The sequence below is a fragment of the Capsicum annuum genome, chromosome 3, assembly GCF_002878395.1.
Source record: "Capsicum annuum cultivar UCD-10X-F1 chromosome 3, UCD10Xv1.1, whole genome shotgun sequence".
In the NCBI taxonomy this organism is placed as follows: domain Eukaryota; kingdom Viridiplantae; phylum Streptophyta; class Magnoliopsida; order Solanales; family Solanaceae; genus Capsicum; species Capsicum annuum.
In genome coordinates this window covers 249,337,544-249,355,144 of record NC_061113.1, presented here as the reverse complement: position 1 = coordinate 249,355,144, position 17,601 = coordinate 249,337,544, and the positions used below count along the sequence as shown (strand labels likewise).

General features: G+C 37.1%; 1 pseudogene; it reads right to left on the bottom strand.

Moving 5' to 3' along the window:
* Positions 1-15,667: 15,667 nt before the first annotated feature.
* Positions 15,668-16,372, bottom strand: LOC107864849 (annotated as a pseudogene).
* Positions 16,373-17,601: the final 1,229 nt, after the last annotated feature.

Sequence of the window (17,601 nt, the reverse complement as noted above, 5' to 3'; positions counted from 1 at the left end):
GGATCGATAGAAAGATAAGCCAATGATTTTTTTTTTTGTGTTTTAGAATAAGGTTAACCAAAACATGTTAACTAATCGATTACTATAAATTGGATCAAATTTTATCTTTTTTTCCATTAGTACCTTGATGTGACATGAGCGTGAAAGGGGTTCAAGAATCCATTTTCCTTTTATAAGGGCTAAAATCACTTATTCGGGCTTTTTAACCCCCAACCTGCACAAGTGGTTTCCCAGATTTGGAAAAGTTCTGTTAGGTTCTTAGTAGCAATCGACAACCCTTTCTTCTTTTACTTCATATAGCTTTTCATCTCCTTGATAGATGGAAGTTCTCCAAATGTATGAAAGGCTGGAGGACTTTGTACCATACATTCCAGTGTGGTTGGATTCTGTTTAATAGCCCAAGGACTTGGAGCACATCTTTTGTTCTTTCCACTGCTTGAAGTGATTGTTACGACTACGAAGAAATGACAAATCCCAACCACAGATATATAATAGCCAAAACTGCTAAGGGCATTCCATCTAGCGTAAGCATATGGATAATCTAGAATGCGACATGGCATACCCGAAAGCCCTAATAAATGCATAGGAAAGAAGGTCATATTAAACCCAAAAAAAGTGATCCAAAAATAGATTTGACCAAAAGTTTCAGGATATGTCCGACCAAAGATTTTACCTACCCAATAGTGAAATCCTGCAAATAAAGAAAAAATGGCTGTCATAGAAAGTATATAATGGAAATGTGCAACCACATAATAAGTATCATGTAGAGCAATGTCTAGCCCAGAATTTGGCAGAACTATTCCAGTGATTCCTCCTATGGTGAATAAAAAGATGAATCCTACAACAAATAATATGGGTGTTTTGTATTGTATCGAACCCCCTCATATGGTAGTAATCCAACTAAAGATTTTGATTCCAGTGGGGACAACTATGATCATGGTAGCTGCAGTGAAGTAGGCATGGGTATCAACGTCTAAGCCCACAGTAAACATATGATGAACCCAAAAAAGAAATCCAAGAACACCTATACTGATCATGGCATAAACCATGCCTAGATACCCAAAAACTGGTTTTCCTAAAAAAGTCAAAACGATATGACTTATGATATCGGATCCAGGTAGAATGGGAATATACACCTCTGGATGACCGAAGAACCAAAAGAGATGCTGGTATAATATGGGGTCTCCCTCTCCAGCAGGATCAGAAAAGGTTGTATTAAAGTTTTGATTGGTTAATAACATGGTAATTACCCCTGCCAGTACCGGAAGTGATAATAAAAGTGGGAATGTTGTCACTAGAACGGACCATACAAATAGAGGTAATCTATGCATAGTAATTCCAGGTCCACGCATGTTGAAAATGTTGTTATAAAATTAATAGAACCTAAAATAGATGAAACACCAGATAGATAAAGACTAGAAATTGCTAAATCAACTACTCCTATAGAATGAATGGTAATACCACTTAAGGGTGGATAGACCATCCACCCAGTGCCGCTACCCACTTCTACTAAGGCTGAGCTTAATAGGAGCAAGAGACTTGGAGGCAACAACCAGAATGAAATATTATTTAATCGTGGAAATGTCATGTCAAGCGCACCTATCAGAATCGGAATAGACCAATTACCAGATCTACCTATCATCGCTGGCATAACCATAAAAAGATCATTAAAAAAGCGTGAGCCATTATTAAAACATTATAAAGTTGATGATTCCCACTAAGAATTTGATCGTTGGGTCGTGCTAATTCCATACAAATCAGTACTGAGAAGCATGTGCCCATCACTCCAGCAATGGCACCTAAGATAAAATAAAGAGTCCCTATATCCTTTTCGTTAGTGGAGAATAGTCATCGGACCGAATTTATCATAAAATTAAGATTATTTCATTTCCTTCCTTATCATAGAAGGGCCTGCGGGGCTTATTTATTTTAAAAGGGGGAGTGAGAAGGCGGTATAGGTAAGCATTTTAAAAAAAAACACCTGGCCCAAAAGGGAATAGATAAGAAAAGAAGGAAGCACTATGAACAGATAGCCAAAGCAGACAGGGTGACAAGATATGACAACCAGAAGGAATCCTTTTCACTTTCTCCAACAATGAATTCGAAAGTCAGCAAAATCTTATAGGTCTAGGAGAGAACTCTTTTTCATCCATATTCTTGATCACCTTAACTTGATGGAAATGTTACTTTATTAAAAAAACTTAAACAGAATGGTAGAGATTCTTAAATTGACCAGGAATTCCGCTCTCATTTTACTGACGAACAATTCTGTCGCATTAATGGGTTGCCCCTCCCCTAATTTATGAGATAAGAATGATCAGTAACCAGAATGAATCTTCAATCATAAGAATGGGGCCACCAATGTCGAGGGGGTAGTTAAGGTCAGAGGGTGGATAATTGTGAGGGGAGGGAACTAGCCCAAGTCATTGGCGAGCAAGTAAGGAAATGCCTATGCCAGGGAGGCTGGCTGCCAAAACTGCACCAATTTGCTGTTGAAGTAGGTGTACTCATGACAGCTTACAGAAGACTTCAGGGCTGGAGTGAAGAGCCACAAAAGAACCTGTCAAGAACTGTATAAAAAATGATCAAGAACTACATAAAGAGGTCTGAGACTCACTTCTTTGAAAAGAAAGAGAGGGATAAAGAGTCATGTAGGCAGCGACCATTCAATAAATATAGTAGTTGACTGACCTTTGAGGTTAAAATGTCAAATACTGAAGAGTAGCTAAATAAAAGATAGTGAAAAGGATCCCCATATGTGATAGGGGAGGCACGAGCGGGGAATCTCATAAACTCAAAGAAGACCAAGGTCAACCGACCTATAATAAGACACAGATAGAGATGGGTCAATAGACTTTCAGAGGCTGAATTGCTTTCAATTAAGTGGATTGAATTCATCTTCTTTGAGTCTTCTTTCTCTATGTTTCTATCTTATTTGTCAAGCGAAGCAAAAAAGGTACATGAGGAATCACATCATCACCTCTTTTTGCATCTGTCTCCCAAGCTCCGCTTCCCAGTCAATTGGTCAAACACCACTCAAGGTTCTCTTACTATGTTGCTTTCAATATCATTTGATGCTTATCAAAATTAGCAAGTTCTCATTCTATACTAAATTCTGACTTCGATCATTATCTCCCATCTATCCAAATTTTTGTGTCACTGGACCTTAAACTTTTGCTTCTCCATCACCTTTCCCAAGCTTGATATTTGACCTTAAGCCGAGCCACTCGAGATGAGTCCATTTTAGATAAGCCTTAGGCATCTAGGCTAGCTTGAGCTAGATCTTATCTTATCCGATCCATTTGTTTCGCTGTGAATGCTATTGTTCTCGTATGAAGTAGTTTTCCCGGCGTACCTTCTTCAACGTCTTCGAATTTCACTTTAAATAGAGAGAAGCTGAGGATCTCACTCCTAGACCAAAAATTCAGACTGGGGACTGAGGATCCTTCTATTTCAAGCATTTGACTTTCTAAGGCCTGAACGTCCTGCTTTAAACTTAGGAAACCATGCTTACTTTCATCTGGGGATGGGATGGATAGGAAGTTTCTCTTCCGCTCCTACTTTGTCAGTAAGTTTAAGGGGAGAGGGTTGCTACTGACTTTGCTAGCTCTTTTTGTGTTTTGGGTCTTCTATCATTAATAATTATGTTGATACCATACTTTAGCTATTTTTCGTGAAGCTTAATTAGGCTTTTTTGGTGGTCTCGTTTAAAGAAAAGTCAGAGTCCTCCTGGAGTCCATAGTTTCTAAGCACAATGAGACTAACCAAGTAGTTGGTGAGATCAAAAGAGTATCCTCAAATGCAGACTAGAGATCTGACTAAGAAAGGAATCGAATGAACCTTAGCACTAGGGCACCCCTAAAGGACCCTAGGTACCTATATCTAATGAATTATTAACCCTTAGGGATAACCCTTTGTTTGAACAAGGGATGGCAGGGTACCTCATTAGGATAACCAACACAAGTACAGACTAGGGGTTTGCCTAAAAAATAGGTCTTTGTCTTGTAGTGCAATATCGAGAATGAGGTAAAAATCATCAGTGGGGATCGCTATGCCATTCAAATGTCTTTGTTTAAGAAGTGAGTTTTAAAAGCTAAAGTAGGGAGTATTGCCCAAGAGCTTGCATCATCATATATGCTCTTTAAGGACATCCGCTACCTAGGAAAACTAGAGCTGACAGCCCATCCCTTCCTATCCCCAGGGAGAACACTCATGATAGAAGGAAGGTCACACATATCACTATACTGTAATCACCTACTCTTTTCTACGTTACAGCTGAAATTCTCTATCTTGGTGAATTTCTAGTATAGCGCCCTTGAAGAAATGAGAGATAAAAGCCTATATCTGTGATTCATTACAAAGGGACCCAATGTTTGAGTTTCTTACTTTTCTTTGTGTGACAATGACTTTGAAGAATTCTTTCTTCCAAGTTATATATTTATTCTCTGCTTATTAGTTCAATTTTATTTTCCTTTTTTCCTTTTATTCTTTTTTTATGGGTGATTCTGTTGTCTTCCAAGGAGTTGAGATTTTAAGCCTAGGAGTTTTGTTTCTTTTAGGATGCCAACGACCAGCAATGTCCAAGTAGGCGGGTCCTATAATAATGACTAAGTGATTGCATACTTTCTACATCCAGAGACAAAACTCCTTCTTCTATTAAGAAAGGCAGATAAAGTGAATGAGTAAAGGTATGAGTCGAAAAATAGAATCTTGATTTGAGCTAGCCCAGTACAATACAAAGAGAAATATGTGTGCGATGACATCAAAGGATTATAACCTTATAAGGCACTTTATCCTATTCAAGACTACCTGTTACCCTAAGTTTTTTAGGGAAAAAATGAACGTGGTAACCCATGAAGGATCCGTTTTGAGGCTAGAAATCTCGCCTAAACATCCGATCGGATTGAAGCTTCCTGAAATGGAGCTTCATGGATAAACCCAAGACAGAAGGAAGATTTAGATGAGTTTGTGCATGATATTTAAACGGACTGATAGGAATGGAATTGAGATTTTATGGTCATTGATATAGCTTCATCCAATCGTTTATCTTCTTCAATTTCATTAACTAGTTAAACTAGCATGTGTGAAGCAGATCTACTTTGATCACTAAACAACACACTCCAGTCATGTCTTCTTCGCAGTTTGATGACTCTTTCCTATTCCTGGAATGACTTATATATATGTATGTAATGTTGGTACACAAATAAGGTTCAATAGTAACTATAGAAGGTGTGTGATTCTTACAAGTTAAGTAAGGTGAGTAAAAAGATGTACTTTAAGTAAAGTAAGAAAGCCATGAAAAAAGTCTTCTGATGTTATTGGCTGTGATGTGGCTTGGGCGCTTCCTCTACTCTTGTCTATGCCCTTGGTGGATCAGACGCTGGATATTGATTTGACTTTCGGATCTGTAAGAGATGCTGCCAGCACTGTCTCTGTCTTCACTCTACAAAGTTCTGTAGGTAGGGAAATTGCTCGATCTCAATATCAATATCAAGCAGGCTTTGTTTTATCTTGTCCAGCATAGTCTTTCACTATGAATGCTTTGTATCAACCCAAACTCTATCCTTATCAAAGACAGCTTCTCTCTTGGTACTAGTGGTTGTTCCTAATTTTATATGAATATGCTTTTGATTGATATCCAGTGTTTTCAAATTCACATTGAATAGCATTGTCATAGTGGTGTGTGTAATGTGATCGAGATTAGCGTATTGTTTTTTATACCAGTCAAGAGTGACCAATGCTTTAGTTAACCCTTTATGTTTAATGACATCAACATGTCCCTCTTTAAAGAGACAATAATTCTTAGCAGCTAAATAGATAGCATCATAGGATGCATACTCCAGTTTCAACTTCCCTAACTCCATGAAAGAGATAACATCATCTAGAAGACGTCCTTTAATAAGAATGGAGTCAGTATCAGTGTAGTGACAATCTTCCCTAGAAATGTAAGGATACATATGGATACGAGTGCATGCAGTGATTGTCTTAGCTAGCTGAACAACTACTATATTTGGAGGTTTCCACTCTATATCAGGAGTGCTCTCTGTGTTAGTCTTATAGTTCATAATATAGTATGAATCATTAATCTTATCCGCATCGACAAAGCCATAAATTCGAATTAATTCGAGATATCTTTGATAATTGCAGATCTTTATCAGCGAGGTTTGGGGGTTAATAACAAATCTCCCGTAGAGTGAATTCATAAGGATCTTGTAGACATAAGCCTGGGACTCATTACCCTCATTCTTAGTCTTTATCCTTTCTATAGAGAGGGTGGTAAAAAAGTCCTTAAATGGGCTGGAGGGATCCATCTTTTGAAAGATGTAACCGCAAATAGGGGTTACCTGATATCCTATGGTTTTAGCATATTTTAGCTCTTTGCTGTAATAAACACCAACAAATTCACCTGTAGGGAATATTAGTCTATTTTTTAAAGTCCTATATGGTAAGAATGGTCTTTTTATATCAGGAGGGGAGATAATATATGCCTCAAGAAATCCAAACAAGTTGTCTAAATCTATATCTTCACAATTATCCCACCAGACAGGCTCTCCACCAGGAATAGGATAGTGTTTCATAACATATGGGTATAATGAATTCACATCATAGTAATAGAGTTCTTTGCCTATAGGGATATATGTATCACTATGGCCTCTATAGTAACCACGGTGAATGAAGGTATCTTCATTCCTACCAGGAATATAGATAGGCCATTGATTTTGATCGTAATAGAGACTCCAAAATATATCAAGAGCTAAGGCTGATAAGGTTCTTTTTTTTCACTATATCAATAGAATACAGAGAATAATAGAGAGCCTGAGCTCTATGCATAACCCCACCTAATAAAAGGATATCCTATTTCATATACTCTAACAAGGGCTCCCTATTAGGGATAAGATAGGACTCAATAACTTCATTATAGTGTATATTACCCTTACTTCCTAATTGTGGACATATATTTTTCGCTAAGTTATCGATATTACTAGGTAAAAGCTTGAGAGAATCTCTTAGACAAAATAGCAATTTCTTATCGCAATAGAAAACTATCTCATATATATGGTGATCCCTCACAAGAGGTTTAAAGTTGTATTTTTTATCACAATTAGCTATATATTTCAATAATACTAAGCCATCAAATCGCAATAAGTTGTGGAAGTAGATTGTATGAATGGAAGGATTCTTGCGAACTACGATAGCTAAACGATCAAAAAAGTCAGAACACATCTTATAGCTCCTTTTATGAAAAGTATCATATAGAAAAACCGTATAGTCTTCACTGAAATAGCTTTCAATACTACCAACGCACTTTTTCGAAGTGGCACGACCGGGTTCTACCACTAAAAAACTCACTTTTCATTCTTATTTTCAAAATTAATTTTAACATAAAAATCATAATAGCCTGAACCTTTAGGGGTCGTGACCTGAATTTTTGTAAAGTAATAAAATATGTAAACATATATTTTAACAGTCCAAAACCTTTAGGGGTCGTGAGACTAAAATTTTATACAACTTCATACATGAAACGATCATTCTATTTCTCTTTATTTCTAAATCATTTTATTTTATTTTCATTCTCTTAAGTGTATTTAGGGAGGTATTGTCTCCAAATATATAGTTAAAATTTTCTAGAGGTCTGTTATTGCAAAAAAAAAATTTTAAGAGTCAACTTAAATAAATCTTTTTTCTAAATATATTATTAGTTATAGTTCTCAAGTCAAGTTAAAAAATTCTTTTCAAAAATTAATGAATTAATTTCAGCCTAAATCTAGACATTTATTAATTTCATGTCCTTGATAATAGGTAGAAAATGTCTCCCCTGTTCATGGAAAGCGCCCAAAGAGAAAGAGAGATGGGAGTGTACCGCTTCAAGTTATGGATTGTACCCCTTTGCAGCTTTGGTTGTGGTGGAACGAAATTGATACATTCGATTATGAAGAGATACATAAGTACTTGGGGTTTTTGACGAGTATTATGACAATAAAGCCTAATAGGAAGGTGATTGATGCGTTACTAACCTTCTGGGACCCGAAGAACAATGTGTTTCATTTTTTGGATTTTGAGTTGACTCATACCATAGAGAAGATAACATCCTATGTTGGATATGGGGATATACATCGGAAGAAACTTATTGCCCCGAGACTCATTTTGATAAATAAATTTTGCAAACTCATGAACATAAGGAATTTAATAGAAGAATCGATGAAAAAAGGTTAGGTTTCCTTGCAGTTTTTGTACGATAGATACGGAAGGCAAGAGGAGTTCAAAAAGTATGGTAAGAAGCTCTATAATAAGGGGAATTTTGAGGCCTAGAAGGTTCACAGATGATTTGCATTCATGGTAGCCTTTTTGGGCACTATGGTCTTCCCAAGGAGAGAACAAAAAATTAACATTCATTTAGTAGGAGTGGTAAAGATACTGATTAATAAAGATTATACTATGGTGCCAATGATCCTGGCAGATATCTACCGTGCTTTGACTATTTGTTAGAAAGGATAGAGTTTTTTCGAGGGATGTAAATCTTGTTACAGATGTGGATTGTAGAGCATCTTTTCCGACGTCCTACAATGGCAAAATTTAATCTAAAAAGATTCAATCGCATCAAAGATTATGAAGAGAGGTTCGAGAAATATAAATGCCCAGAAGGAGTTAGAGAGTGGGATAAGTTTTTTCGTTCTCTGACAGCAGATAAAATCACTTGAATCTCCTTTGGTTCCCTTGGAGGCAAGTCATACACAGTTCTTTCATTAGGCCATTCTTATTATTAATAGGTTTTAGGGGTATTCAACTGTATGTTCCATTGAGAGTTTTATGTCAGCTTATAAGACATCAAAAAATTCCCATAATGGAAAATATGATCGAGTTTGTATTTGAGGTCAAACTAGAGATCCCACTAACGGAGGAATTGACCCAACAGATTTGGGAAAGTTGTCGTATCATGGGGATTGAAACAATAGTCATAGATCATGAGAAAGAAGAAGTACACCCAGATTACCGTGAATGGTTTGAAGAACAGTCAAGTCCGCCAGTCAGACCAGAAAGATCAGTGAGAAGACCTATAGATCAGGAAGCTGCAATCAGGATAGGAATTGAGAGAGCCATGCAAGAACATCATGAGGCCAACCAAGCTTTGAGATCAGAATTAGAGCATGCCAGGGCAAAAATAGATGAACAACAAAGGGAATTTGCTGAAAAGAAAGCTAAATCAGCAGATATTGGGGTTGCACTTTGGGGACAAATCAAACTAGCTACCACTAGAGGGTCACACATTGCAAAACTTGCCTCATCTCACCGACAGCAACTGTAAGAATTTGAAAAGAACATGCAAGAAGAATTTGATCGAGAGAGATCTCAGTGGTTCTGTGAAAGAGGAATATTTCGAGAACAGTTGGAGGTTCCTTCTGTTCGTGAATAGCATGCGAGAGAGATGGTTGATTTCCGAGATCGACAGGCCCAAGATTGGGATCAAGCCTTCAGTTCTTTTTAAGGAAAGGTCCTCAATGTAGCACAATATACTGCCAGAATAGGCTTAGATTATTAGTAGTTGGATCGTGAGGACTTTTTGGCACAAGTACCAGCTTTCGCATAACATCTCACTACTTCATTGGAGGACATATATTTGAGTTTGGGAGGTCATATTAAGCCGAAGTCTCCTTGAATGGATAGTTTTATTCTTTGTCATAGTTCTTAATTTTCAGTATTAAAACTTCTTGTTTGGATATTATGTCTTTTAGTTTTCAGATGTCAGTTAGTAGGTTTATTTCAGGAGTTGGGTCAGTTATTTTGTCGTATTTATATTATAGAATGTAATGAAGTTGATTTTTTATTTCTATATATATATTACATATGTTTTACTTCACTTACTTTATTTATTTTCTTCAATAAAAAAAGAAGAAAAGAGACAAAACAATCATTTTGTTAAATTTCTTTCGAACTATGTAAGATCTGATTCATGTCCTGGCATGATACATAGCAACCCTCCAAAGGGTTTGATCATAACTTTTGAAAAAATATGCCTAAAAAGCCGGGATGAAACACAAAGCCTTCCATGATAGGTTGGAAAATGCATATAGAAGCATGACATATAACTTGGCATTATAATGTGTGAAAAATATAACACTCACCTATTTGCTACTTGGTTACAGAAAGATAAAGTAATTGGTCATTGGTTTGTGGTTTAAACTGGCATCACATTCGTATAACACCAGATACAAGGGTAAATGAAAAATGACCCATAAAGAAGGTATAGGGTCTGACAGTGAAGAAGACCAAAATCAGTTGATTTCGCTGGAAGTAGCATCAACGGAAGAAATAAAGTATTGAAACAACAAATGGAAGAGATGTACCAAGCTTAGTTGAATGGACAAGCCCCACCTTCTTCAATCCCTGGACTTTCAACTTTGAATGATCCAAATTCTGACCCAGCTCAAACTAGTGATCCATTTTACCCACCAGGATTTGGCCTATTTACTAATATGCCTGGAGTTACTGGTACTTCTACCATTCACCCACCAAGTTCGTCTATCGCAAATAACCTATTGTTTACTTCTGTATCACCATCTACTGCTGGTACTCAACTGACAATACCAAAGAATAAGGGGAAACCAAGTCATGATATATTGTATCCTCCTAAAATGACGTTCAAATCCTAAAATCCACATTATCATGTTCATCAATACGATACTACTAACATGGTTGATAATATTGCTAAGATGAGGAACAAGAGGAGATGGCTAGAAAAGTCAGAAGCTTGGAGCAGAGTATGAGAAATATGCATAGATTAGGTGGACCAAAGAGTGTTTCATACAAGGATTTGTGTATGTTTCTGATAGGGTTCAAAATGCCAAAGTTTGATAAATATGAAGGTCATGGAGATCCTATGGCTCACTTGAAGAAGTTCTGTAATCAATTAAGGGGCGCAGGAGGAAAAGAGGAATTATTAATGGCTTACTTTGGAGAAAGCCTAGCAGGAATAGCTTCTGAATGGTTCATTGATCAAGACATTTCCCGTTGGCACGTATGGGATGACATAGCTTGGGATTTCGTTTAACAATTTTAATATAACATTGAGATAGTGCCAGATCACACTACGCTCGCCAACATAAGGAAAAAGATGACCTAAAATTTTCAAGAATATGCCGTCAGATGGAGAGAGAAAGCTTCAAGAGTCAAACCATCGATAAAATAATCTGAAATGGTTGATTTTTTTTGCAAGCATAAGAGCCTGATTATTTCTATTATTTGCTCCCTACTATCGGAAACACATTTGCCAAAGTTATCAAAGTTGGAGAGATAGTAGAAAATGGAATAAAATCAGGAAATATCATCAGTCATCCCAATTTGAAAGCAACAATACAGGTAATTCAAAGTGGTACAGGAAGTTTTGGGTGAAAGAAAAGAAAAGAGGATATAGTAACTGTTGTGCCAAGTCCACGACAAAATTGGAGGGGTGCACGTCAACCATACGCACAAAATCCATTATGTTTTGTTCCTTCACCTCAATATCTGATTTACAATGCACAACCATATGCTCGGGCTCCTTCTTACCCGCAATGGCGTGCACCATCCATCCAAAATCATCTACCGATCCCGTAAGTTCAAAGAGGCCCTCCAAGGTCTAATTTTCAGCCTAGAGCAGACTTCAAAAGGGATAACATGGTAAAAGATAATTTTACTCCTGTTGGAATATCTTACACCAGTTTATTTCATAGGCTGAGAAAAATAAATGTTCTAAACCCAATTGAGAGAAGGATCCCAAATCCTCCTCTAAAGAACTTGGACTATTCCAGAAGATGTGAATATTGTTCTGATGCCCCAGGGCACGACACAGAGACATGTTGGTATCTGAAAAGAGTCATTCAAGAGTTGATTAATACCCAACAGATCATGGTAGAAAGTCCAGACGCTCCAAATGTCAATCAAAATCTGCTACCAGACATAATGAAACAAACATGCTCAAAGTAATACTCAGTGGTGAAGATGCTATGATTTCCTGTAAGCTGATCATTAAAATTAAAATTGATTCATAAAAATCAGCAAATGCTATTGATTTGACAAAAGAAAAGTCTACAAAAGAAGAGGTGGTGATAACAAAATCCGAATCATCGAATGTTTCCTTGGTGGTGGGGAAAGAGATTTAAGAAAATATTGGGTTAATTCAAATAAAGTCGAAACTCATTATTCCTGAAAGATCCAAGAAGCCTCTTTTAATAATAAAAGGAGCTCCCATAGCTCCTATTGTTATTAAACCAGTGTCACAGCTTCCTATGGTTAATACTAAGGCAGTTCCTTGGAATTATGATCACGTTGTGGTAATGCACAAGGGGAAAGAAGTGACTAAAGATATAGATAAAGTAGGAGGATTAACTCGATCTGGAAGATGTTATGCTCCAGTAGAGTTAAGAAAGAATAAACAAGGTGTGAAGAACAAATGACATCTAAGAAGCCTATCACTGATGAAGAATCTAAAGAATTCTTAAAGAAAATAAAATTGCCAGAACATTCTGTTGTAGAAAAGTTGAAGAAGACACCAGCACAGATTTCTTTGTTGTCTTTATTGATACATTCAGAGAAACGCCGCAAGGCTATAATGAAGATTCTTAATGAAGCATGTGTTCCTAGTGAGATTAGAGTGAATAAGCTAGAAAAAGTTGTTGGAAGGATCCTTGAAGCAAATAAAATTACTTTCTTAGATGATGAATTACCTATAGAAGGAACTGAGCATAACAAAGGTCTGTACATTTCTGTGAAATGTTAACATTCCATTGTCACTCAAATGTTAATTGATGGAGGATCAGGCGCTAATATTTGTCCTATGTCAACTTTTTAAATGTTGAATGTTAATGTGGAAAAGATCCAACCTAATAATGTATGCGTCAAAGGTTTTGACGGATCAAAAACTAGTGCCAATAGTGAAATAGAGTTCATATTGACAATTGGACCTGTGAAGTTTGCTATGGATTTCCCAGTGCTAAACATTGAAACTTCATACAATATGTTATTGGGAAGGCCATGGATTCATAGGGCTAAAGCATTCGCATCAACATTGCATCAAATGGTCAAATTTGAACACGACAGGTAAGAAATAATTGTTCATGGTGAAGAATAGTAATCCATGTATAAAGACTACTTCATTTCCTCCATTGAAGAAGATACTGCAGATAATGTGTTAGTTCATCAAGCTTCTAAGGTAGTGGTTGTTGAGCATATCCTCAAGGGGAATCTCATCGCAAGATCACAATTGTCCTCTGCATCTGTTATGGTAGTGAATGAAATATTGAAGCATGGTTTTAAACTAGGAAAAGGTCTAGGGATATTTTTGCAAGGCATAGTTCATCCGGTAAACCTCTATGAGAAATTTGGTACTTTTGGTTTGGGATACGAGCTTACTGCAGAAGATATGAAGAAGTCTAAAAAGTGTAAGAAAGAGTCATGGTCACTTACCAAGCCGATACCACCACTTCAGGAGTCTTTCATCAAATTCAGTGTTGTTGGATCTCCAAGTTACCTGCTGCAGAATCAATGAATGATGATGATACAGAGTTGATTGGCCTTTTTTAGAATATGTTCATTGAAGCTGATATGGTTGAAATTGGGGAAGTACCAGCAATACAGATGTGCAGTTTGTCAGCCCTAATGTCCAGCTTAACAATTAGAAGGCCACTTCTCTCCCTATTATAAAGGATTCTTGGTAGTTTGTTTATTTTTCTTACAGTCTTAGTAGTTTGTTTGTTTTTACTCCTATAATTTGAATCATTCTAGGATTGTAATTCAGAACTTTAAACTTGGTATTTTAGGTTAAAACTCTTTCTATCTATGTTTTTACTAAAGCGTAGTTTCCCTTCGTTTTATTTTGTGTCTGATTTTTATTTATTCTTTTTCTATCATACAGTTCTTTCTATGCCTATTCTAATGATATGACATGCATGAAGAATTGTAAACTAGATTTAAAAACCAAATCTAATTATGAAATAATGAATAAATAAGTTGAATACGATGAAGGAGAAGCATTTAAGGATATAAGTAAGGATTTCAAACAGTTTGAGAATAAGAAAAATCCCAATTTGGAAGAAACTGAGGTGATCAATTTAGGAGATCATGAAAATATTAGGGAGACTAAGATAACTGTACATGTTCAACCACAACAAAATAAAGCTATAATTGAACCTTTGCATGAGTATAAAGACCTCTTACTGTGGTTTTATGATGATATGCCTGGTTTGAGCACTGATTTGGTAGTTCACAAGTTGCCAATTGATCCTGTTTTTCTTCCTATTAAGAAAAAGCTAAGAAAGCTCAAACTGACATGAGTGTAAAAATCAAAGAGGAAATCATGAAGCAACTTGAGGCTAAAGTCATTCGAGTGTCCCAATATCCTACTTGGTTGGGAAATATTGTCCCTATTCCAAAGAAGGATGGCAAAGTTCGGATGTGTATTGATTATCGTGATTTAAATAAAGCAAGTCCGAAAGATAATTCTCCACTTCCTAATATCCATATTTTGTTGGACAATTATGCCAAACATGATCTTGCATCTTTTGTAGATTGGTATGCGGGAAATCACCAGATCATTATAGATCCAGAAGATGCGGAAAAAATATCATTTATTATGCCATGGGGGACATATTGTTTTCGAGTCATGCCTTTCATACTAAAGAATGTTGGTGCAACTTACATGAGGGAAATGACCACAATGTTTCATGACATGATGCACAAAGATATTGACGTTTATGTGGACGATGTGATCATTAAGTCGAGAGAGCAATCTGAGCATGTCAAAGATTTGAGAAAGTTCTTTGAAAGGATTTGAAGGTATGATCTAAAACTTAACCCAACAAAATGTGTTTTTGGAGTTCCATCGAGAAAATGAAAGCCGGGTGGGAAGAAGTGAGTATGAATATAAGAGACCTACCTTGGAACACAGCTTGATGAGAGCCGGGTGGGAATCTAGCTCAACAAAAAGTCTTTCTCGTCGGACCCATATACCTATGAATGATTTTAGACTTTATCACACCTATTTTGGAGGATGGTCAACAGACTTGGGAAGTCACTTTCTTATTTATTATGCTATTACCGAAAGCTCTTTTCTTAGGACGGATTATTCCAGTTTTTAGTCTTATGACCTACGCCCTTTCACCGGCGATGGTAAGTCTACTGATACCATCATGAAATCACCTCCTAAACTACCACCATATATCCACCTATCGAATTGGATAACGGTATTAGGATCTAGCAACCACCTTGGTGTAGTCGATAAATCCCAACCGACTCCCATATCATAACACTTCCAGATCAGACCAAACTTGATTAAATCAAAATCTTTGTTCAATCTTTTCCAGGTTGTGCTACACATAGGAACATCCATTATCTCATCGATGGATACCTCCTCAGATAATGCAATCGTATAGTACTAGTGACACCACTTAAGCCACAGTTTTACCCAATTGAGTATCACTGTATGCTCAAGAATATCACGTTCCTTATCAAACACCATCTCTTTTGAGAAGAGATGTATCTCTTTTGGTTTTAATTCCCTCCAAAGATAATCCACTATCTTTCCCTTCAAATAGGGATTGAGGTTTCCAAACTTTCCAATCCACCATTTAAGAGGTAGATGATGTTACTGATTTGGCTTGCAACAGGCAGTCTTTAATCTTTCCTAACGTTTAGATTAAGTCGATAAAAGACGCAAATGGACTCTAAATCCCACTCCACCCAACCGTTGTAATGTAGAAACACTTACAGGGTATTTATTATGGATAGAATAGAGACCAATAGTCATCGTAAAAGATAACAACAGCCGAAGAGAGACTGGAGGCAGGTCAATTTACATTAACTTGACCCAGAATCTCTTGGCAAACTCGATCCAACTAGTTTCAGATATTATTGATTTGGCCTCCAAAATGGTCACACCGAGTTTATCTAGTAGTATCCTGTACTGTTGTGCCACAAGTGCATCAGTGATTAGGATATCATCACATAGCAAGGCATAGTCCTTAAAAGGGGTGGTTCTCTACGAGTAAGCTCGTTTTGCTGCCAACCATACTACATAGTGGTGGGACAATGCAAAGAGTGACCATGAGGAGTAGTAACCTAACGGCTGACCACAAAGAAAGGCAACCTCACTCATCCTTTTCACAATCGGTTTCCCGACTAAAAAGGTGTTGAGGCCCAAAGAGCTATTGACAATTGAAGATGCCAATGTTGGCCCAAACATACAAGACATAAGGGCAAACATGACACTCAATGGCCAACGATCCATTGCCGACTTAAGATCAAAGGAATAACACTCATTCTTCTTTTCTTCTCTCAAAAGTGACAATGGAAACTCTTGGTTGAAAGTTCCATCCGTTCGGAGATGAGAAAGAACCTCCATTGACCATTTGTGGATAGGAAAGAGTAACCTCTGTTTTATGTAATTACATATCGCAAAGATGCACCTCTGATTATTCCAGTTTTCAATTTAGTTTAATTTCACCAGGTGAAGAAAAAGGATTAGCAATCTCTCAGTCTGGGGAAGTTTTCTTTTTATTTAAATACAGAAAGTGGTGTCTAGATTCGCGTTCCCATTCCAGACTATCAAGGATTTCAAAGATCTTTCATACTGTGCCCAATCCCGATATTGTCTTGGGAATTATCAGTATATATAGTAGTGTACTGGACTCCATATACATAAGTAGAGATCCAGCTCCGTATTTACTCAAGCAAAGACAAATTAAAACCTTTATTTTCTTATGATGAGAGAGATCACTCTTAAAAGAAAGCTTTCTCTTATATACGATGCCATCAGACGCACATTCCTTCGGATCAAAAGGTTTTCTATCTTCATATTACCAAATTGGAGAATCACTAAGGCCTTTCAGCGATTCAATGTGTCCCCCTACCTAAGTTAGACGCTTCACCTACCTGACCTCAGAGAGAATAGAATGAGTCACCCTAGCCCCCTAGCCCTAGTCTTACTAAGAAAGAGTTCCACCCTTATGTCAGATAGCCATAGGAGAGTGATCCCTTGCAAAATAAAAAGAAACCACTCCTATGGAAGCTCGAGGCTAGTCTAGCCCCGATGTCTCCACAAGGAATTCTGTCCAAGAAACACCAACACACATGTTCTATTTGAGGACAAGACCTTTTCAAGTCAACCAATTATCAACACGAACCAACTGTGGATCAGTTGTTTTAGTTTTCCAGGAACGGTTCATAACTGGAGCCTCAAATACATCTCAAACATTTCCAAGACGAGCTTCTCCTAGAAATATTTGAAGATCCGTCTCCATTCGTAACCATTCTACCAAGGACCCTTTCAGGTACGGGTTGAGTGGTGTACCACGGCTAAGCCATAATTTTAAGGGCATAGACTATTTAGTGAACATCGCTAAGAGCCTCCGAATGTGAGGTGATTGTCGATGTGGTAGCGAATAAATAGTCTGAAAATCGACTGAAAGGATAGGTCATCTGGATCGACATCAACATGGGAGTTTTTTGAGGGATGAAGATTAGTGTTTGGTCAAACCAAGCTTCTTTCTTTCTCTCTTTCCAAGGAGCAGGTCAAGTTTATGTTACCAAGTCAAGCAAGAAATGCTAAAAGAATAGGGGTACTCGATTTCT